Genomic DNA, 23,579 nt, shown 5'->3' on the forward strand with positions numbered 1-23,579 from the left:
GCTGGGGACCCGCGCGCGCGCCCGTCCCTAGTGCTAATTCCCCAGACCTGGCAGCCCCTGCGGCCCCGGCGTGGCGCGCCCCCTGGCGGATGCCCCTGGCCGCACCGAACCGGCCGCCGCTGCCCGCTCGGCACCCGCCAGACTGGAGCGCTCCTGGCGCCGGAGCGGCTCCGGCTCCCTCGTCCCTCCTACAAGCGGCGGCGGCAGGTACGGCGAGCTGCCCCCCCACCCCCCACCCTCTCTGAACCTCCGGAGTTAACTCCTACCCTGCCGGCCCGCAGCCCGGGGGACCCAGGACAAAGGAGGCAGGACGCGGGAGCAGAGTAATTCTTGGAGAGGCACTGAGGGTGGTGGCTCGGGGTTAGGGACCCTACCTTCCTCACCCCTCTAGCAGGGCATTAGGCATCTGCTGCCCTTCCCGCAACCCCAGGAGACCTGGAATTTGGGAAGATCATTTTTTCCAAACCTATTCTGACCCCCCTCCCCAAATCTTCCTTATTGTAACCTCTCGCCACCAGTAGAAAGTCCATTTTCTGTCTGCAAGACTTGCTTCTGTGCTGAGGAAAGTTCTCCTGGGTGTCTAGTCTGTTCTTTTGTTATAATGTCAGTTCCTCTCCTTTTCTACTCAGAGGGGTGGTATAACTGTTCTCCCCTACCCCCACCCCCACCCCCCTGCTCCCACCTCCCTTACTTTTGGCTAAAGCCCTGGGCTGAAAAGTCCGCTAGAGGTCAGGCTAGATTCTGGGGCTGGGTAAGCGGAAGCCTCCTAAGAAGCTGCGCAAGGACTCGGTGGAGGCTCTTCCTCCTCTTCACTCCTTATGGACCCCGTAACCCAGGCAGTCTCTAGGCTGGGACGTGGCTCCTGTTTCAGCGGGCTCCCTGGTTATCCTTGGTCTCTGCAAACTTCCAGGGCAAGGAGGAAGAACAGGATCCTGATACGAGATTCCCAAAGGTGCCCCTTCTCCCTGCACTAATCTTCACATTTCCTTCCTGGGATTTAGGGCCCCTTTAGTCCTTAGAAAAAGCAAAGGTCAGGTCCTACCAATCTTTGAAGGCTGTGAGGGTAAGGAAGTACCCCAACATGTGGAGTGCCCCAGCCTGGCGAGAGCCCCGGGGGCCCGATGGGTGGGGACTCTGCTCTGTGGCCCTCAAGTCCCAGCTTGGTCTCTAGCTGCAGCCCCCAGCAGGCACCCAGCCTCCTCCCCCACCATCTGCCAGGCGGGTGCGCTGAGAATGCAGATGAATCTTAATACCAGCCTGGGCCAAGTGCAACGAGGGAGACAGCTTCTGCATAACCCAGACAGCATCACAGAGCCCCTGCATCCCCTAGGCGCCCTGGGCGGCACCAGGTGCAGCGGCCCTTCCCTGGCGGTGGTGGGAGTGTACATGTCTGGTCAAAGACCCCGAAAGCCAGGGGAGGAAGGAACAGCTAAATCCTTGTCTGCCTCAGAGCCTCTGTCCGGCTGGGAGGAAGAAGCTGTCGGCCTGAGCGTGGGCAGCTGGTTCCGGCGCTCAGCTAGGCAGAGGCATAGCTGGGCCCACTCCTTGTACATCTCCAGAAGGCCCTGTCCCCAGGAGAGCAGTGCGGGCCAAAAGAAAGAATACAGCTTTGCAGTCCAGACAGCTCTGGATTCCATTCCAGGTCTGGCTGTGTGACCTTGGGCAGGTTGCTTTAGTTCTCTGATGCCAGTTTCCTGATCTGTTGCTGCAAGAACTAACTGAGACTAAATGTACAAACAAAGCGCAGGCACAATGGCTGGCAGGCAGTCGTGGGAGTGCAATAAAGGGAAGTTCTCGCTTTTCTACTTCCCACACATTTGCTCTGGCTGCGTCTCCTGCCAGGCTTGCCCTCACTGCCCTCTTGGCCATTCCTGGCTCTCACTTCCTTCAAGTTTCTCGTCAGCATTCATCCATCAACCACTAATTAAGCCTGTCCTCGTTGTCAGGCACCAGGCCAGGGGCTGGGATACAGAGATGAATGGGACACCATCCCTGCCTTCAAGGATCTCACTGGCTAGTGCCGAACCGAGACATGGAAATCAATGATTATAACTCAGTGAGGTGAGTGGAATAACAGATTTCTATACCAGGCATTATTGACGCACCGAGGATGGTGGAGATAGGAGCAGAGTGGGTCAGGGATGGCTTCCTGGAGGAGGTGATGCTGTAGTTGTCAGGAGGAATCAGGCAGGCAAGAGCTATTCTTGGCACAAGGCACTGACTGGTCAAAGGTCTGGAGGCCAGAAGCAGCAGCAGTTTGCTGTTACTGGGGCACAGAAGGGAGAGAAGGAAGCCAGAGCAGAAGGCTGGGACCAGCCGATGGGGGGGTCTTATATGTCAGGTCAAGAGGTTAAGACTTTTGTTTATGAAGATCTTTTGAAGGGTTTTAATAAAGAGGCTGGTGACTATAGCCACATTTGCATTTTAGAAAGCTTTTGGAGAATTCACTGGAAAGAGGAGAGACTAGAGGGAGGGATCCAGTTAGGAGATAAATGCAATGATCTGAGGTGAGAGAGGAGGGAAGCCAAAAACATCTTTAGGAGGTAAAACAATCAGGATCTGTTTGTTGCTGAGATGAGGGAGGGAGGGAGTCAGGTATGATACGCAGATTTCTAGCTTGGGCAACTGGCAGGATGCCTGCTGAGATGGGTGCCACAGGGGAGGGAAGGAGAATGGGTTCTGGGGAGAGAGGGTGGAAGGGTCATCTTTGGTCATGTCAAGTCTGGGTGGTGTTGGCCACCCCAGGGTAGAAGAAAGTCTCGCCTTGGGTGCTGAAGGTTCGGATATACAGGATATACAAGAGGAGCAAGGGGCGTGGATGGGGGAGCCCTGGGCACTCTGGCATTTAAGGGGTGGGCAGAGGATGAATAGCTCCCAAGGGTACCCAGGCAGAAACAGGCAGCCAGGGGCAAAGAGGGCAGGTGGGCTGATGGGCTCTCCCACTTGGGTGTAGCAAGTAGAGTGGGAGTTACTGTACACAGATCCTAGTCTCCCACTCCAGGGAACCTTAGTCAGTAGATGAGAGCCCAGAACTATGTATTTTTATAAGCCCTTGTCCCATCCCAGATGATTCCGATGGAGGTGGCCTCTGGGCCTCTCACTTTGATAAACTCTGCTGTGTGGGGAGCATCGGGAAAAATGAGAAGCAGCTCAAAAGATCAGAATGGTCTGGAAAGGTAGCAACAGAACAGAGAACACAGTATGGCTGAGATTCTTCCAGCAACTGTACCCAGCCTTGGTCCCTCCAGCTGCTCCCAGGGTGGGAAAACAGTGCGTAGCTGTGCTGAAGGTAACCCCAGGCACGTCTGCCATTCAGGCTCAGCTCTCTGTGTCCACCGGCTCCCCTCCCCCGCCACACCCTGCAGACAGCAGATGCTCAATGAACTGGACAGGACTCAATGCACTAGTCCCACCCCTCAGCCCACACCCAGCCATTTGCACTCTGGATGTGGGGTGGCTGAGCATTTGCTTAGCACTTCAGGTGCCTTCACCAGCTTCTGTCTCACCCTTGGAAGAATCTAATCCCTTCCCCCACCCCTCCCTGCCTCTCCAGTGCTACAGAAAGAAAACAACACAGTAGGTGCCTGATCAGTGCTTATTGGATGGGTGGAAAATAGGGTTCCTGATGGTTTGAAAGGCAGAAAGTGGATGCCCTTGAGCCAGCTGGAGCAGAGAGGTCCTGGGGGAGAGGTGGGAGTGGGTCATTATTATTAGTAATCACTCATGTTTATCTGGCAATCTGCAGTTTTGAAGTGTCATGGTAGAGTGCTGTCTGTAGAGGGGATTAGCAGAGCCCAGAGGGAAACCCTAATGCAAATGAGGGGGCCAAGGATGAACCCCAGAGAAATTATCTTGTGATATGTGGATCAGCCCAGGTGGGAGGGGAAGGAAAGAACCTTCCAGGCAGAGGAAGCAACTCATGCAAAGGCCAGAGATGAAAGCAAGCCTGAGAAAGGGGTTCTGATGAGAACAAGATGAAAGAATCATTTGTTCTACAAATAGTTATCAAATGCCTACTTTTATGTCGTCCTGGGCTGGGTGTGGGGTACACCTGTGAATGGAGAGGCTGCAGCACTTATCCACATGGAGATTTTGGGAGAGACCGAGATTAAACAGCTGAACAGAAGAAAACACAAGCTCTGAGATGTTGGCAAGTGATGGGAAGGAAAGAACAGCAAGTTCTGAGCCAGAGAAACCAAGGAGGGGCCCCAGTTACCTGGAAGGAGTCAGGGGAAAGTCTGAGAGATGTGATGCCTCAGCTGAGATCTAAAGGATGAGGGGGCCTTGGCCAGCAATGGAGCTGGGGGAGGAGTTCCAGGCAAAGGGAACAGTGCATGCTAAGACCCTGAGACTAGGAAGACTTCAGTGCTTTGGAGGAGCTGAAGGAATTGAGTGTAGTGAAGGGGGTAGGGGGTGAGCCAGAGAGCCAGAGAGGTGGGTTGGGAATGGATCTAGGACTTTGGATCTAGTTAAGGTCTGGGTTTCATCCTGTGATTAAGGTGTTTTGGGGGGGGGGGGGTATTTCAAGTTTTAAACGAGTCAGACTTGCACTTTAGAATAATCACTAGGAAGATCACTCTGACTGAAATGTGGAGGGTGGGTTTGAGAGGACGGGTGAGACTGGCTGCTGGCAGGTGATGATGGCCTGAAATAAGGCAGAAACCATTGGGATGGGAGGAGGCAATGACCTTGAAGGATGTTTAAGGGGTGGAATGGAGAGGAGTTAGACTCCAGGATACAGTATTGAGGAGTCAAAGATGACCTCCAGCTTTGTGGCCTGGAAACACAGGACAAAGAGCAGATTTGCAGGGGGCGATGCAGCACCCCGACCTGGACAGGTGGAGTGTCCGTGGTTCACGGAGTTCAGGTGCACAGCTGAATAGCTGGGGGCAGAGTGGGTTCCGACTGGAGGGACAAGACTGGGAGGTGTATGAGCCTCGAGAATCAGCAGAGGTGAAAGTGTGAAGAGCTTGCAAAGGACTCATCTTCCCAGGGTGCACGATGGGGCTGCTGGGGCCAGTCATGCAGGAAGGAGTGTGGGAAGAGAGGGAGCACCAAGGTGGGGGAGGGGCAAGGGAGCCAAGGAGGCAGGTGGGAGACCCCTGGTCTGAAGGTCCAGAGGGAAGCTGCCCACTACCATCCCAAACCATGCACACCTCAGGCTTTGGGAGGTCATTTTGTCCATGCCTCTGCCTCTCACAGGACTCACCAGCCCAGGAGGGACCTTCTGCCTGTAGAGGTTCCCACCTGTGCTCTTGTAGAGCAGGAAGGGTGAGGATGTGGGGTCCAGCAGCCCCCATTAGGGGTCTGGCTCTGAGATCTGCTTTCTGGGTGATCTAGGGTGAATCTCTCATCTTCTTCTGGCCTCAGCTTTCCTGTCCTAAAGGGGAAATCATACTTCCCATCTCCTAGGGTGAGGATGTGCTGGGTGTGAGAGCAGGTGGCTCGGCACACACTACCCCTGGTCTTTTGTATGAATGGTGCTGGTGGGAAGTGCGTTGTAAACAGTGACGCAGGGAACAAAAGGGGTCTGGTCATGCTCCTTCCTGCTGCATCTCAGGTTGCTTCGCAGGTGAGAGGCCAGGGGGAGAAAACAGGGCCTGAGCTGGGCCGCCAGACTGCAGAGGACCTGGCGGGGAGCTGACACCTGGCCTGGAGCCCACACCTGGCACCAGGTCACCTGTCCGCCACCTGTCGGCTGGACCCAGGACACTGTGGTCAACGTCAACTCAAGGCCAACTCCCGCAGGGGGCGATGGGGAGCCGCTCGGGTGTGGCGAGTTGGAGGAGAGCGGGGTTTGTGCGCCACCTGGTGAGCACTGAGCACTTGGGGCGCCTCCCGGGGGCGCTTTGCCGGAGCGAGGAGGGAGAGGGTGAACCCGCCCCGGCGCTCGGGCCTCAAGGGCCTGCTCTGCGTCTCTCCGCTCTGTCGGCGCTGAGGTGCTTAACAGAGATTCCTAAAAACAACTGGGTGGCTCTGGAGCCGGATAGTCTGGGTCATAATCCTGGATTTAGCAGTGTCTTGGGCAAATTACTTCACCTCTCTGTGCCTCAGTATCCCCATATAAAGTCGTTGAGAACAGCCTCTGGCACATAGTAAGTGCTCAATAAACTCTGGCTATTGTACTCGCGTTTAGTTACCCATTCAGCCACAGATACTCAAATGCCAGGAGCTTGCAGGGAGGCAGCTGTGTGGTGCAAATAGCTTCAACTGGGAGGGGGAGAGGGTTCCTGCAAATGGGCACCAAACGGAGCCTCGGGGCCGTTATTTGTGCAGTGGGTCACTCACTATAGCACCTGTAGTGAGAAGTTCTGCTTCCTCCTCACCGAAGGGGCGCGGGGTGCGCGCGGAGGCGGGGCACCCCAGAGTCCGCAAACTCTCGCACCCCTGGCCTCCCTCGCGTTTACCTCGGGAGACCCGGCCACATCAGCCCGAATTCAGGGGCTAGCGCCCCTCTGGATCCCCGATGGACACTGGGACTAGAGCACCAAGTAGCAGCCACCTCTGGGAGATCAAGGCTTCTCTCCAGGAGGGTTCCCGCCCACCTCTCCGGGGCTGCCCGGGCGCTTCTTTTCCTCTCTGGCGACTGGCGACTGACGCCCGGGTGTCTGGCCGCGCCTGGCTGCGTCTTCCATTTCCAGGCCGGTGGTGACGCCTGGCGGTAGAGGGAAGCACAGTCGCAACCTCCACGCCCCAAAGAACCCCGATTGAGAAGCTCTTCACACCCTGCCGGGCTGGGCGAGGCTAGGTGGGGTGGGGGTGGGAGGGGACCGACACGGTCAGGGGGATCCGGGAGGTAGAAGGGATTCCCAGGGCCGCTCTGACCTGGGCTTCTGTTGGGAACCTAGGGCCTTCCATCCAAATCAGATCGGAGATGGGGCAGGGGGAGTCAAGGCCCCCTGAGGAAGGGGCAGGGTTGGGTATAGCCAGATGACATACCAGCGAGTTCAGGAGGAAGACCTCCCTAGCTTTCTCCCTCCACCCCATTTGGAGTCATTACTGTTTCATGTTGGTGCCCCGGCCACCCCAGCATTTCGTTGGGGGCAATATAGGGCAGTACATGGGGAGCAATGGGCCTGGGAATGGCCATGGCCTGAAAGGGTCCTCAGTCCTGGCAGCTCCCAGGAGGGTCACCCAGCAGAAGATTTGGAGAGGCGGCGGGGAGGACACCACCTGGAAACGGTTTTCTCACCCCTGTTCCGCCTGGACCACCACGGAAGGATGGTGGCCCACACCTGCGCCAGGCAAACTCGGCGCCCACCCGCTCTGGGATCTTGCAGGCTGGTGGGGGCCTGACCTTAACCTGCTCATTCCTCAGTGCAAAAACCAGCCACCTCCAGACATGGGATTCCACGCACTCCACCAGCTCCGGGTGCACAAAATTGTACTCAGCACATTCTGACCCATAGGCCTGTGGTCTCCTATGTTCCCCGCTCCAGGAAGAGCCCCACCCTCCACCTCGTTAGAATCGTGGTGGCAGCCTTGCCTCTGGGCTCTTTCCCTGATACCCAGTTACATCTGCTCCATCCCATTTCAGGCCTCAGGACTCCATCCTTGCTCAGCGGGACCACAGCAGCCCCGGACTGGTCTCACAGCTTTCCCTACCCACCCCACAGCCAGAGGGAGACCAGTTTCTAGGATGCAAACTAGATGGTGTCCCTCTCCTGTTTCAAACCCTTGGGAGGCTTCTGATGGCCCCAAATTTGCCGAGGTGTATTGACAGCACTCACTAAATGTTAACCACATTCTCACTTAATCATGTCACCCAATGAGGTAGGTTCTATTATTGCCACATTTTACAGATGAGAAAACTGAGGCTTCTAGAAATAAGATGACTTCCCCAAGGATGCACAGCTGATACTCGTCAGAGCTGAGATTTGAGCCCAGGAAGCCTGGCTTCCAGAGCCCATGCTTTTACCCCTCTCACCAGTGTATCCTGAAGTGAGGATTTGTTCTGTTGGCTGGGAGACTCCTTTTATTAATATTACAGATGAACAATTTTAATTTTCATGGAAATATGTTTCTTTGGAGGCTTTTCTATTCTCTCTTATTTCTAGCAAGGGATACTGATTTTCCATTTATGGAAGTGACACACATCCCTTTATGTTGAATTTATTTTAAGAAAAAATAGCTAATTGAAAGAAAAGTAGTCAAATGATGACAACTCAAGTGGAATGTGGATGTGGAGGAATGAACGTTGGCATACTCACCGCAGCGTACAGCTTCTCAGGGGAAAGTTCAAAGTCTTTATTGTGCTTCTGAGTGCTCTGGCTCTGCTTACCCATCCAGCGCGTCTCTCACTTTCCCTTCCCTCCCTTCTCCCTTGCTGTGGCCTCTGAAACATTTGCAGCTCCCCAAACACACCAGGCTTTGCCTTGCCTCTGTGCTTTGGACATGCTGCGCCCTCCACCTGAGCCCCCCGTTCTTCTTGGCTGTCTGGCAAACACCTGTTCACCACTGGTGACTTCATCCAGCTCAGTCATCATTTTTTTTCTAAAATGGACCTCTCCTACCATTGCACCCCCAGAGACACTGACATCACATTATTGCACTTTGTTCTTCCCTCTTTCCTCCCCAGAAGACAGGGACAGTCTTCTCTGGTCCAGCACCTGACACCCAGGAGGAGGCCAGTAAATGTGTGTTGGCTGAATGAATTTCATGGGGGAGGGCAGGAAGTGGAAAGGCTAAGTCCAGCTGGGAGGAATGGGTGGCTGGTCGCAGCCTTCGAGGACAAGGTGGGTGTGGACTTTTGAGCTGGATGTTGAGGACAGCATGGAGCATTGGGGAAGATGGTCTCCTGGAAGCAGATCCAAGGATCTACATGGGAGCTTATGATCTGTCAAGGGGAAATGTCAGTTGAGGGGGAAGGTCAATTTATTTACTAAACCATGCTTCCATCTTGGTGAGCCATCTGGAAGAAAATAAAGCCAAACACATCCCAGGTGGATTAAAGATGTAAAGTAATATAAAATCTAAAAACATTAGAAGAAAATGTAGAAGAATAATTCTTTAACCTTGAAGGGGCAGGAAACCCAGAAGCCATCAACAAAAGAACAAGAAAGTTTTGGTTATGGGGAAAAAGTATTTTTGACTGATGTAAGTTTCCATCAGAAAATATTTGCAACATGTGTAACAAAGGGTTAATATCCTCATTATGACATTTTTAAATAAGAAAAATACAAAAATAAAGAATGTGTAGAAGTATAAAAAGCAGTTGACAGGACATACATGTGAAAAGAGACTCAGCCTCAGCAGGAGTCAGGGAAATACAAATAAAACGTACAATGAGATGTGTATTTTTTTAATCAAAAGACTTTATTTTTTTGAACAGTTTTAGGCTTACAGAAAAATAGCACAGAAAGTACAGAGAGTTCCCATAGATGGCTCCCCCATACAGTTTCCCCAACTATTAACAAGTTACAAATGTTACTTTTTTTTCACAATTAAAGAGCCAACATTGACACATTATTATTAACTGAAGTGCAAAGTTTATTCAGATGTTCTTAGTTTTTATCTCGTGTCCTTTTTCTGTCCCAGAATTGCATCCAGGAAACCTCATTACATTTAGTCTCTTTAGGCTCCTCTTGGCTGTGACCTTTTCTGACTTGTCTTGTTTTTGATGACTTTCACAATTTGAGTACTGGTCAGGTATTTTGTAGAATGCCCCTCTACTGGAATTTATCTGATTTTTTTTTTTCATAGACTGGGGCTGTGGGTTTGGGGGAAGGTGACCACAGAGATGAAATTCCACTTTTATCACATCATCTCAAGGCTACATACCATCAACACGATTTATGATATTGAAGTTGACCTTGATCACCTGGCTGAAGTTGTGTTTGGCAGGTTTTTTCACTGTAAAATTACCCCCTCCCCTACCAGCCCACCTCTTCCCATGATTAAGCAGTGGGAAGTTATGTGCCTCCTTTTTAATTATAATTATTTTTATTTTTAATATATCTTTACTGATTTCAGAGAGAGGAAGGGAGAGGGAGAGAGAGAAACCTCATTGATCGGCTGCCTCCTGCACACCCCCGACGGGGGATCGAGCCCGCAACCCGGGCCTGTGCCCTGACTGGGAATCGAACTGTGATCTCCTGGATCCTAGGTTGATGCTCAACTGCTGAGCCACACCCAGCCAGGCGATGTGCCTCCTTTTTTAGGATGAAGTAGCCACATCATTTATTTGCAGTTCTTTTGCAAGGGAGATTTATCTCTTCTCCCTCCATTTATTAATATATTCAATAATTTATGTATTTAAATCAGTATGGGCTCATGAATATTTATTTTATACTTTGGGTTATAACCCAATACTACTTTATTTCTTTTGTTCCTCAAATTGTTGTGATGTATTTTTTTACCACTCAGACTGGAAAAATTAAAAGATTAACAACCAGGGCTGAGGCAGCTGTGGTGCTGGCCACCCAGAGAGTGAACTGCTGCTCCTCTGGAGTCAGCGCTGTGTGTTCTGACCTGGAAACACTGAAGGAAAAAGAGCAGAGTCAGAGCCATGTGTGTTCTCTGAGCCCATTTTTATATAAAAAGAAGGAATATCTATCTATCATCATCATCTGTCTATCATCTATCAATCATCTATCTATCTATCATCTATCTATATCTATCTCTATCATCTATCATCATCTATCATCTATCCATCTGTATCTCCATTTGTCTCCCGGTAGCCACACTAGCCCACCTTCAATCCGTTCTCCACCCAGTGGACAGCCAGAGGTCCTTGTGCAACCTTCCCCTGCTCTCAGTGGCTTTCTGGTGCCCTTAGAATAACATTCAACCCCCTCACTGTGGCCCACAGCGCCCTCTACTGGGGCTCAACTCAGATGGCCCACCTCAGAGAGCCCTTCCCTCGCAATTCTGCCTAAAGCAGCCTCGTCTCTGCCCCAGGCTCCATAACCCCCAGCCCATCACCCCACCATTTCCCCCTCCCCCAGAGAATTCATTACTATTATGACTTGAAATAGTCTAATTCACTGTCTATTGCCTACCTTCCCCCACTAGAATGTAAGCCCCATGAGGGCAGGGGCACCATAGCTGTTGTCTTATTTGCCCCAGTAGCCAACGCATGGTAGGTCTCAAAACTTATTTGTTGAGTGAACCGCCTTAGAGGAATATAAGGAAAGACGACACTCCTTGAGCCACATTAGTGACCTCAGGGTTGTGGGGTTGGAAGAGTAGAAAGGAGTAGATTGACTTTTTCTTAAGATACCTCTAGTTCGTTTAAGCTGTTACAAAGAACATGTAGTACCATGGTTTGTAATTAAAAAGAAAATCCAATAAAGTTAATTAAAAAAAGAAGAAAGAAATGAAAGTTTTCATTTTCTGCGGGAAAAAAAATAAAGGAAAAAGCATAAGGCATTATGTGGGAAACCGTTTGATGTGCTGGGGAGCACAAGTAGTCTCTTGAGGCTGGGAGATTGGAGTGGGCTGAAGAGAATTGGGGGTATGGTGGCAGAGGAGGAGGTTGGTGGGGAGACAGGGAGGTTCTAGGATTGTTAAAGGAGGGCTGCGAGACCTGATTAGTCAGCTGGATGTGGGTTGATTTTGGGTGGTTGGTGGGGAGCATGGCTGGTGGAGTCACTATGGAATCTCTGGCCATCCTATGGCACCACCGCTGGGACTTAACCCATCTCCCCTCTCTTGGCTTCAGTTTTCTCAGCAATAAAGTAGGAATTGACTCTGCAGTCTCCAAGGTGCTCCAGCTCGGATGACCACCTCGGTCGGGGCTGACTTGCTTTCGGCCAGCCCTGCAGGCAGCCCCACCCCTCCACCCGTCACGAAGCTCTGCACAGGCGGCCTCCGCCTCTGGCCAACAGAGGGCGCTGCGGGAGCGCCGCATCGGGCCGGGCTCAGTGCCTTCCGGAGCCATTCGCTGCCACTGCGGTCCTGGGTGTGCCCCGGCGTCCACCTCTTGCTTCTCTGTCCACTGGGTCCTTCTCTCTACAGCTCTGGTCCCGCCAGAGTGTCCGCGGGGCTCGAGTGTTCGCTTCCTTGGGTCTGGGCTGAAGACGGCAGGCTGGATCTGGAGCCCTAAGGAGCTCAAGAAGTCATTCCTTCCATGCCCTGCCTCTGATCTGTGCCCCCCTCCCCCTGCTGGGCCCAGCCCGAAACATCTGTGAGCAGGACCAGCCTTGAGCTGCGCGCTTCTCACTCCCGTGTCTCGCCTCATCTCATCCCAAGAAAGTCTCTCCCTCCCTATTTCATGCCTCTTGACTCTGACATCTCAGACTTGGCAGGCTCTTGGACGTGACTTGTCCCAGAATCAGACGAAGCCCTGCAGCCTCTTAGATGTCTCTTGTCCCTCCTGGGATTCTGGCCATTCAGGCCACCCTCCCTAAAGCTGACTGGACATACAACCGGGACCAGACCCCCAGCAGGACACAGAGGACTCCAGCTGCCTGTTGGCCAAGACTCCAGCAGGGCCTGGGAAAGGGGGCTCCCACTGATTCCAGACACTGGACAGGCCCAGACTTGCTGTGTGATGTGAAGAAATCACTCTCTGGCCTGGCTGTTGCCCAGCTGCCACAGGGGGAACCCCTGTGTCCCTATTTCCCTGGCCCTCTGCTGCCCCCAGGGCTGTCCTAGCTGGAATTAGGGCCCTATTTAGGCTACTGGCCCAGGGTATGTAGCAGGTGGGCAATGTGAGTGAGGCTTGGACAGTGTGGCTGCCAGGAAACACTTTCTGGGGCAAGCTTCCCAATAGGAGGGTCCCAGCCTTCACTTGAGTGTGGAGTGGACAGTGTCCAGGTGCTCAGGGCTGGGATGCTGAATGGATATGCGGGGAGGGTCTGATTGATCAGCATACTAGGCCAGTGTGGACAAAAACCCCATACCCCAGGCCCTCACCCTGATTCCCCCTCCCCATATGGAATCCTGTTTTCAGGCTAGTATCCATGAACCTCATTTGGCTGTGGGGATCGGGCCAAGGGGCAGCTCCTTTCCAGGGTGTCCCACACTAGCACCAGTTTCTAAGACCAGATGGAGCACAGGCCTATGTGCTATAGGGACACAGTGAGGGGTGTGGCCCTGTGTAAATCATTGGTATCAGGAAGCCCTGGGCCTGACATCTGATCAGTTTGCCTAGAACTGTTGCATCCTGATGCATGGTTTAAGAGTCTGCCAAATGCATGTTCAAATCCGAGTTCTGATAGTTGCTCACAGTCTTTGGGAAGGAAGGCCCTAAATGTCCTGAGCCTAAGTTTTCCCACCTGTAAAGCTGGATAACAATATCTCCAGTAGCACTAGGTTGTTGTAAGAATTAAGTGATAGAGTATGTACTAATAACTATAATAGTGAGCACTGAGTATATAGTGCCAGGAGCTCTTCTAAACGCATTACATGAATTAACTCAGTTAATCCTCGCTATAAGCACATGAGGTCTGTCCCATCGTTGTAGATAGAGACATTGCCTTTGCTTTCGTGGAAGTTCCAGTCCAGTGGGGGTAGAGAAGTGAGCAAAAATCCTTTGAGCCAAATTAACTGTACTCTTCAATGAAATGAGAATCCAGGCCATAAATGTTCGAGCTCTAATTGGGTCCTCATAATCCCTCATGGTGAGCCCATGTGACAGACAAGGAAACAGGCCCAGAGAGGCTGCAACACTCACCCAAAAGCACACAGAAGAAAGGATGGAAGCAACATTGTCTGATTCTGGTGCCCATGCTCTTCTCCCCAAAATAAACACCAAGTATATTTTTCCCATTGATTTTTAGAGAGAGTGAAAGGAATGGGGGAGGGGGGAGAGAGACAGGGAAAGAATGATGTGAGAAAGACATCGATTGATTGCCTCCCGCACACCCCCCTACCGGGCGCAGGGATTAAGCCTGCAACCCAGGTACGGTGCCCTTGACCAGAATGCAACCTCTGGGGCGCAGGCCAACGCTCTAACCACTGAGCCATGCCTGCCAGAGCAACACAAATACAATTTCAACAAAAGTTCTTGCCATGTAATTGCAGTTTTCAGTAAAATTCCCTGGTCCCTCTTTACAAAGGGAGGACTGCAGCTCCCACCCCCATACACCCCCTGTACAGATATTCAGGGCCAGCCCTGTCTTTCCATCACACTGCTCTGCCCCTGGATGTGTGCAGTGAGGAGCAATTACTTCTGCCTGGTAAGACTAGAGAAGGATTCACCCAGGAGGTAACATTTGAAGTGGGACTTGAAGGATATATAGGAGTGTGCCCAGTGGACAGGGAAGGGAGCCCGTCTAGGCAGAGGGAACAGCATGTAAAGGCAAAGAGGTATGAGTGTTAATGGCGCAGGAAGGCAGGGAGGTGCTCTTAGTGGGGAGCAGGGTGAACAGAGTCAGAAGGCAGGGGTCCCCAAGGAAGCTGTGTTTGGAGATTAGTAACAACAGGAGCCTGGGAGGGAGGCATCTGAGATAAGAGAAAATGCAGGGTGAAGCCATGTTTCAGTGGAGACAACGCTCTGACTAAAAGGACTGCTACTCTGACTGTGGCGTCCCAGGGACCACTGGTAGTAAAGCCACTAAAGATAGCCACTTGATCAGCACTCAGGAGGACCCCTGCCAGCCTTGGCCATTTGGGGGTCTGGATGGGGTCTACTGTTTAGAGTAGACTGGCAGCCAGCCCTGGCTCATAGCCCATGTGCAGGTCCCAGGCCTCTAGGTGAAATGAGTCGTGTATGCTTGGGCACTAATCTGTGTGTGCAAAATGTACTGGGACTATTGGGGGCATGTGTGTGGACAACTGTAGACAAATGTGTGTAAATTTTAGTATGAGTGAAGATAGAACCGCAGGCATCTGTGCAGTTGCGTGTGAGGGTGTACTCAGTGCACCCCTCATAGGGCATAGGTGAGGGTGCACGGGGGTAGGACCAGGACTCTTGAGATTTTGCATGTGGGTGGAGGTCAGTATACTCTGCATAAGTTCAGGTGTTTGTAGGGACAGAAATGTCTGTGTGTGTGTGTGTGTGTGTGTGTGTGTGTGTGTGTGTCTGTGCAATAACCCTCAGGAGGAATCTGGGTCCAGGGGGATGGAAAGAAGCAAGCCCTGGGAAAAGGCTCAGCATCTTGTGAGATCAGAATTCCAGGGTTGCTTAGAAATGGCAACCAGGAGGCACATGCAAATCAGATGTAAGTGATATGCAAATAACTACACTTACTTCTTCCTGGCCCGGGCTGCAGCCCAGGAGTCCTCCAGGAGCCCTGAGTGCAAAAGTGGAAAATGGGACTCTAGGGGTGCTGGAGCAGAGCTCCTTGTCACCTTGGTCCTTCCCAGTTTGTGGATTAAGGCTCCAAATCCCATGAGAAATGCCATGCCACAGAAGCTTCCAGGTGCCGCCTGCCTAATTCCCTTCTGTGGGTGCAAAGAGAAGGGAGAAAGTGAGAGAGCTGGGGGAGCTGGGTGGGAGCTCCCAGACCTGCCATGGAGAATGGATGTCATAACAACAGCTGGTCTGGCCTGCATTCGCTGGTCAGAAGCAGTTGTTGGGCGCCAAGGCAAGGGATTAAGGGCAGACAGAAGGCCTAGAGATGGGTATGCAGGGCCCCTGGGGCTTCCTCTGGAGCTCAGAGCACAGACCAATGGGATGGAGCTGGGGAAGCCTCACACAGCCCTCACCCCTCCCTGTGTAAGGCACCCGAAGCCCAGGGAGGGCTTGCAAATCACCCAGCATGACTTCATGGGGCCAAGACCCAGACAGAGACCAGGCCCAGGCCTCCCACTTCGCCAGGGTTGGCATCCTGACTCATGCACATGTGCTGCATGCTCAGTGCGCACACCTGCACCTCACACGCCTGCAGACTCTGCATAGCCTCTGCATGAAGCGAGCTCGCTAGCACTGAGGGCCGTGCACCTGGGCACACCCACCCCCCAGGCCGGAACACAGGTATCAGGACATCTGCCCACAGATGTGCGCACAGCCTCCAGCTGGGCTTTGACTCTCCGCTCTTTCTTACACCCATGCACATGTCTCCGACAGGCAGGGGTGCATGTTTTCCTTGCCCCCATAAGCTCCCCACAAACTGCTGGGCATGCTGCCATCTCTGCTTCCCTGATCCAGTTTCAGATTCACATGCAGCTGGGGGTCCAGCTGCCTCCAAAGGGGGGCATTGGGGTTTGCCTGACTCCTGGGTCATTTCTCCATGTGACAGGTCTTTCCCTGAGGCCTGTGACTCCTCTGTTCCTTTGGGGCCCCTGAAGACAAGAGCTGTGTGCCCCCCTAAGATTAGATCTCCCTGGGACTGGTGCCTGTCCCGCTGTCAGGAGCTTCCTGAAGGCAGGGGCTGTGTCTGCCCCATCAGACAGACTGCCACCACCCTCAAAGCCAGCACCTAACTCTGCACAATCCTAATGTGTGGGATGAGTGGACAAATAGCCTTGTTCCATGACTAAGCCAAAGGTCAAAAGTCATACCTCCTAAGTGTAAGGGAAATCCAACCTGCCCAGGAAAAAGTCCCCATCCTGGCTGCAAGGACAAGAGGTATTCCCTGATGTTGCCTTGGCCACAGGTCCCTCCCACTGTCTAGCCAGATGGAGCCCTGGAAAGCAGTCACACAGGGCCTGTCCAGAGGCTCATATCTCTTCCTTCTGGGAAGTCCTTCTTAGTGTCAGCCTCGAATATCTCATGCTGTGGCATTTCCTCTCATTTGGCTTCATCAGACTCACGTGAGGTAACTCCTGACCTTTTAGTTTTCCAAGATGTATTGTCCCTGTTGGAATAAAAAAAAAAGTGAGGGCCAGAGGGACTACAGTGATGATGATCCCAGGCCCATCACCTCATAGGCAAACAGGACAATAGAACAGTAGGGGCTGGCTTGAGGCCCATAAGAATTAAGAGCAGAGGCTAAGGGCCCTTTCTCCCAGCTCTTTTTCTGGACCCTCTATGTTCTAGCAACCTCTCCTGGGTCTTCTTCCAACCTTAGTCCTGCCCTCAGGCCCCTCCTGTGGGTTAGTGTGGACCTTTGGCCTCTGCCCAGTGCCCATTGAGCCCCATGCAGCAATCATTCCTGGCCTCAGCAGCTGAGTGAGCTCACAGCTAGGGGAGGGCAGGCCATTAGGGCTGGAGCTGGGGGGAGGGCAGTGGGCAGCAGGGGCTAAAGCCCAGTGGAGACCCTCTTTGGGAACTGATACTCCCCTGGCCTGGCTACACCTGAGAGGTGCTTTTGAGAAAGTGCAGGTGACCCTCCTGCCCTGGGGGGAGAGGGGGCAGTGGGCTCAGTTCAGGAAATGGCTCATGGCTAGTGAGTATTTCAGGATGACACGACCAGTTCCCCTCGGTTCCTGGCCCCCGGAGACGTGGGCACAGGCAGGCTGGACAGGAAACAGGTCCTCTCTTAGGGAGCCTCCAGCCTAGTGGAAAAAACATTGCCCTGTCCTCAGGCATCTGCTCAGGGAGCTCAGGTCTAAAGCAGACAGCCCATCCCACTTCCCCTTAATAATTCATAAGCCACCCCTCCCAGTGCGGTTTGTTTAATGTCTCTTTCGCCCACTGGCTGGCATCTCCCTGAGACCCCTCATCTGGTTTGTTCATGGTCGTCTCAAGGCCTGGCCCCCAGCAGATGCTGTTGAGATGTGTTGAATTGCACAGTGCGGGATGAGTCATAGACAAGCTCCCAGGGAGAACCCAGTTCCACCTCTGCAGGTCCAGACAGTCGCCAATAGCTACTGATTTTCCCCCTGCATCCCCTGGGTCAGTCCTTCCACTCTTTTTTCCTCACTGCAGCCATAGTGATATTTCTAAAATCCACATCTGAAAAGGCACTATTGGACCTCCAACCTTCCATGTCTCCCCGGTGCCCCAGGAGAATGTCCCAACTCTATATCTCAACTCCTTTTACACTTGGTCTCACAGGGCTTCCCTAATTCATTCCAGCTTCAAACAGCTTCTCTCCAATAGCCCCAAGCCTTTCTTCTCCCTCTGCCTGCCTGGGGGTGAAGGATGTCTGCTCTGTGCTCCTGTGACCCTGTGTCTCTGAGCATTTGTCAGACTGCGAAGTCTTGGGTGCAGAGCCTGGCTGCCGCTCACCTTTGAATCTCCGTCTGCACAGCAGGACACAGACTGGACAGACAGGCAAAGAGCCGCTCTCTAAACAGCCCAGCCCTTCCCACGCTGCTTCCTACCCATCTGTCCAGACTCCTGCTCACCCTCTCAGTTCTTTCCTGTCACCTGTCACAGTCTGGGATGATATTGCTTGCTGGTTATTTACATGCTCGGTGTCTGCCTGGGTCACTAGAGCATGAGTTCAAGATAGCCCAGGCATTGTCTCTTCCTGGAGCTGCTGGCACTGAGATTGTCAGACAGTAGCTGGTAGCACTGCTGGCACCAGCTTAGGGCCTTTGCACGTATTACCTCCTTCTGTCTTCTGAGCCCGGCTAAGGCAGCTCCTATACTCACAGACATCTTAGAAATAGTAACTCATCCAGGGATGTGAGGTTAGTGGGTGGGGGGCTGAGATGGGAGCCCAGGCTTCATGTGCTGCAAAGCATACACCCTTGGGACATGAAGGTGCTGGAGCTCTTCCAGGCCCTGCCACCTCCATTTCTCCCACTCCTGCCATTCCTAGACCCATTTCTGGTTTCTCTGCTTGGAAGCTGAGGGGGAACTGGAGATCAGAGAGGGACAGTCAGCAGCTGCCATAGCAGATGGACAGCAGTGACCAGGTCAGAGAGTGGGATCAAGGTCAGCCAACGGAAAGAAGTTCCAGACCCTGGCTCCTTGGGGACCAGACCTGTGTCTTGTTTCTATAACAATGAATGAATGAATGAATGAATGAATGAATGAATGAATGAATGAATGAGTGAATGAATGAACCAATGAAACTGTTCCCCAGGGAGCAGGGAAAGACTTCCCTTGTCCAGCCAGAAGAGTCTGCTGGAATGATTGAGGGACAGGGACATCTGGCTGGAGGGCGAGGGAAGGGCAGTGATGAGTACATGGGGGACTCCCTGGAGCTGTGCTGGGAGGGAAAGGGTTAAGCACACGCCTCACCACCACCAGCCTGCCTGCTCAGGCCTCTGACCAGTGTATGCTTTGGCTCAGGGAGTACGCTGTTTGTCTGAGGTATCCCCTGTTTGCGCTCCTTCCCAGGGCTATTGGCAGGCCTGTTGTCCCACAAGCCGGTCGGCCAGCTGTGCAGCTGTCTGGGGCTGTGTCTGGGTCGATGGGTCGTGAGAACATCTGGGGCTGGGTGTGCGGAGCAGCCAGGCAGCGGGGTAGGGTCCCCTGGGCCTGCCTGGTAGCAGAGAGGGGCGAAAGTCCGAGGGTGCTCTCATCGCGGGGGGACGAGAGGTTGTGCCCCTGGCTGAGAGTCTCTGTGTCTGTGCGGGAAAGTCAAGGCTATTTTCCTTCCCAGCGCGTGGAGGCAGAAGGTGAGCGCTGGGTCAGAGCTGGGCACAGGAGTGCCTGTCTGTGGTCCTTGCTTTGAGAGAGGATGGGATCTGGGGGCAGGGAGGCTGCTTTCAGGCTGAACATGCAAGTGTGAGAGCCAGCGAGGCGCCCCTGTTCTTTCTCTTTTCACTGCTGGGCTGTGACACACCAGCCACCCCCGAGGCCCACCCCCGCCCCACCCCAGGCCTCGGCGGACTCGCCAGACTAGGTGAGGGCCCTGCTCTTTGCTCTTACAATGCCCGGTTCTTCCTTTCCAGCTCATATTCCAGATGTAATTGATGATTTGGTTAATGTCTGTGTCCCTGACTCTTCTCTAAGATCCCTGAGGTCCCTTCTCTGCTGATTTAATATTGAGTTCCCAGCGTCAAACTCAGTGTCTGGCTTGTAGTGGGAGCTCACTATAGACAGGGAGACAGGCTCTCAAGAGGTGTCCATGACAAGATATCATCATGTCCTTCCCCTGCTCACACAAGTTCACATTCACGGCTCCCTGAGCCTCCCTCATCGGCTTTCTAATTGAAAAGCCTGCAGTCAACAGCCACATTGTTTCCCCAAATTCACTTCCCTTAAGCTGTCCTTTAGCCGGAACAGCCCTTCCCCCTGCCCACCCCCACTCTGGTTGTCTTCAAAATCCCAGCAGGCCCAGCTCAGGTTATCCCTCCCCTGACCAGCTTTCCTGGACTCCCCTGAAGGTCTAAAGTGGCTTCTTTATGCAGGGTTGGCCTCCTTCTTGAGGATGGGTGTCCCAGTGACCAGCCAAGGTCATGGCCTAATCAACCTGCATATTCCCAGCATGCCTCGAGTACATTCAACAGCCCTTTTGTTGAGTGGAAGTTGAAAAAGAAAGGGCCCACACCTGACCGCTCCCTGGTCTATCAGGAGGTTCACTGTCCCACAGTCCAGAGACGGCAAAAGTCTGTGGGAGAAGGCGTAGTGACCCTACCAAGACCCTCAGTGGCTGGTGTGGCAGAGGCGCACTAAGGGGATCCCCAATGAGTCACACCCTCATATAAATCCCTCCCCGTGAGCGTGGGCAGAACCTGTGACTTGCTCCTAGCCCATAGACTATGACAGAGTGAAGGGGGTTTGCAGATGCAATTAAGATTCCAAATCAGTTGATTCTGAGTTATCAAAAGAGAGATGATTCTGTTGGGCCTGGCTTAATCAGGTGAAATCTCTTAAAAGGGGTACTGGGAACCCTTCCTGCGGTCATGGAATCCTCTTGCTGGCTGAAGAAGTAACCTGCCCTGTAACCAGAGGGCTTAGGAGAGGGCCACATGGCAGGGAACTGTGGGCAGCCTCTAGGACCTGAGAAAAGCCCCCCACTGGCAGCCAGCAAGAAAAGCAGAACCTCAACCCTGAAGCAGCAGGAACTGAATTCTGCCAACAGCTGTGTGGGTTCTGAAGAGGACCTTGAACTCAGGAAGGAACGCAGCCTGGCTGACATCTTGACCACAGCCTTGTGAGACCCTGAGCAGAAGTTCCATTAAGCTGGACCCAGACTCTACTCTGACCCATGGGAACTGTGAGATTTTAAAAAAAAAAAGTGTTATTTTTAGCTACTAAATTTGTGGTAATTTGTTACTGGGCATCCAAACTCGGTGGGCTTCAGACAACCAGCCTCAAGGAGCAACACTGAGGGAAAGATCATGGGGTGTGGGAGAACCCTGGGAACAGGAGGCTAAATTCAGGCCTTCACATGCCCACCACCCTGGGTTTACCTTGCTCAGCCCCCACCCACCTCCCCCTCTGGACCTGGCCTGTCTATATTGGGGACTTGGCCTCCGAGTCTATGTGGAATCCAACTGGTCTCAGTGGGTGACTTACGGGGACATGGTTTGGGAGTCCTAGTCTCTGAGTGTCCTTGAATTCACATCAAATTTAGGATAAAGCTAACCTTATCACAAACACCCCCTATATCCTAACACCAACTGTAAGGGCCCAAATTACCATAGAGGCAGGTGAAACACGGATCCTCCCCCTTCCACACCCCCTTACAGAGCCCAGGCGCCTGCCTGTGGCCCAGACAGCCCCAAACAGACAGCTGCCGCTCCCTTGGGCTCTTCTCCTGTTGTTAGGACCAGGCAGGCTGCAGGGGAAGAGTTCACAGCCTCCATGGCAGGCTGGCAGCTGGGGCTCCAGATGTGGGGGAGCCGGAGCCTGGGGATAGTGTTACGCCCAAGTGGTCCATTCGCTTTCCCAGGAGGGGTGGGAATGTCAGGGGGTGTCTGGAATTGGAGAATAGGGGAGGGGGGATACTTCCTACTCCCCCCTCCCCAAGGGCTCTGTTCCTAGGCCCCACTCCTGGATGCGGGTAACTTAGAATCAACTAAAAGTGGGGCTTGGTGAGTGGACCCAGGTCCCCAACCAGTAGGAGTACAAGCCTCCACCTGCTTTGAGTCTTTCTTGCCCCTGAAGAGAACCAGACTCAGATGTCCCAAGACCTTGCCAGAGCCTTCAGCTAGAGCAGCTGGTGAGAGGAACCGGACCCCTCTGAAGCCCTTCCTTTTGTCCACCGTGAATACAGCAGGATTTGGTTTCTCCGCTGACACCCCCACCCCCAGCCCAGCCGCTGGCCCAGGGCTCCCATCCATCCTGTCTCAGGCTGGGCCTCTCCAGGATACAAAGAAGGCATCTCAGGTTCCCTTGTCAGGGAGCTCGCCCTTTGATCCACCCCCTCCTCCTACCCTGGGGGTCCTGAGGTGCCCCAGGGAAAGCTCCATCCAGGGACAAGCACCCAAAGATAAGATCTGGGATGGGAGGGAGCCCAGGGCACAAGGGACTTTAAAGGGGTGCCGACAGTCCCCTGCCCTAGCTCACCTCTGCCTGCTCGCCTAGGCTCCCTCCCTGTACATCCGCTGGTGTTCTCAATTCCCCATTGGGCCCTGCCTGGGAGATTCTTGGAGCACTGAGATTATCAAGCTCCCCACCTTCCCAGCAACTCTTTGTGGAAAAGATGCCCATTGCATGGAACACCGCCTCTCAGGACAGAATTCCAGACTAGCTGCCACAACAGAATCACCTGGGGCTTGGAGGCCCAGGCCCAACTCCAGCCCAGCAACCTTGAATCAGAATTGGGGGGGAGGTTGAGCATCTGCACATTAGCAAGTTGCCAGGTTAACACTACAGGGCCATACCACTCCCCACCCCAGAATCTTCAGGGGCACAGTAATGTACCTACCATGAGCTTGCCCCCTGTCCCCAGCCCTGGGCACCATACAGGACACTGGTGAGAGCTCTGGGCTCCTGTGGGATCTCCAGGGCTGAGCATCTCATGATTCAGGGGCTCTGTGTAACCTCCTGCAGGGAAGCAGCCCCTCAGAGCCAGGAAAATCCAGTTCTGCTCTCCCTGTCTGCTCCTCTTGGGAGCTCTGAGCCTCAGGCAGAGTCCATTGGCCCAGCCCCCATGCCAGCCCCCACCCCCTCCTGTGTCTTTCTCGCCAGGCTCTCAGAGCAAGGCAGGCTTGTGAGCAGTTCAGAGATTGCCCTCGGGTCAGACAGAGCAAAGATCTTAACAGACACCTCACCAAAGCAGATATACAGATGGCAAGCAGGCATATGAAAATATATTAAGAGTCATACGTCCTTAGGGAATTACAAATGAAAACAAAAATGAGATAGAACTACACCCTGTAGGCCAAAATCTAAAACACTGATACACCAAATGTTGGGGAGCATGTGAAGCAAAAGTCACTCTCATTCGTGGCTGGTGGGAATACAAAATAGTACAGCCACTTTGGAGGACAGTTTGACAGTTTCTCACTAAACTGATATACTGTTAACATAGGATCCAGCAATTGTGCTCCTCGGTATTTAGCCAAAAGAACTGAAAACTTACATCCACACAAAAACCTGCAAAAGGATATTTATAGCAGCTATACTCATAATTGCCCAAAACTTGGAAGCAACCATGATGTCCGTCAGAAGGTGAATGCATAAATAAACCATTGTATATCCAGACAATGGAATATTATTCAGCACTAAAAAGAGATGAGCTATCAAATTGAAAAGACATGGAGGAGTCTTAAATACATGTTACTAGGTGAAAGAAGCCAATCTGGAGAGGCTACATACTGTATGATTCCAACTATATGATATTCTGGAAAAGGCGAAATTATGGGGACAGTAGAAGGATCAGTGGTTGCCAGGGGGTGGGGAGGGGGAGGGGTGAGTAGGGGGAGCGCAGAGGATGTTTAGGGCAGTGAAATTATTCTGT

The sequence above is a fragment of the Miniopterus schreibersii genome, assembly GCF_964146895.1.
Source record: "Miniopterus schreibersii genome assembly, chromosome: 16".
NCBI classification, from domain to species: Eukaryota; Metazoa; Chordata; class Mammalia; order Chiroptera; family Miniopteridae; genus Miniopterus; species Miniopterus schreibersii.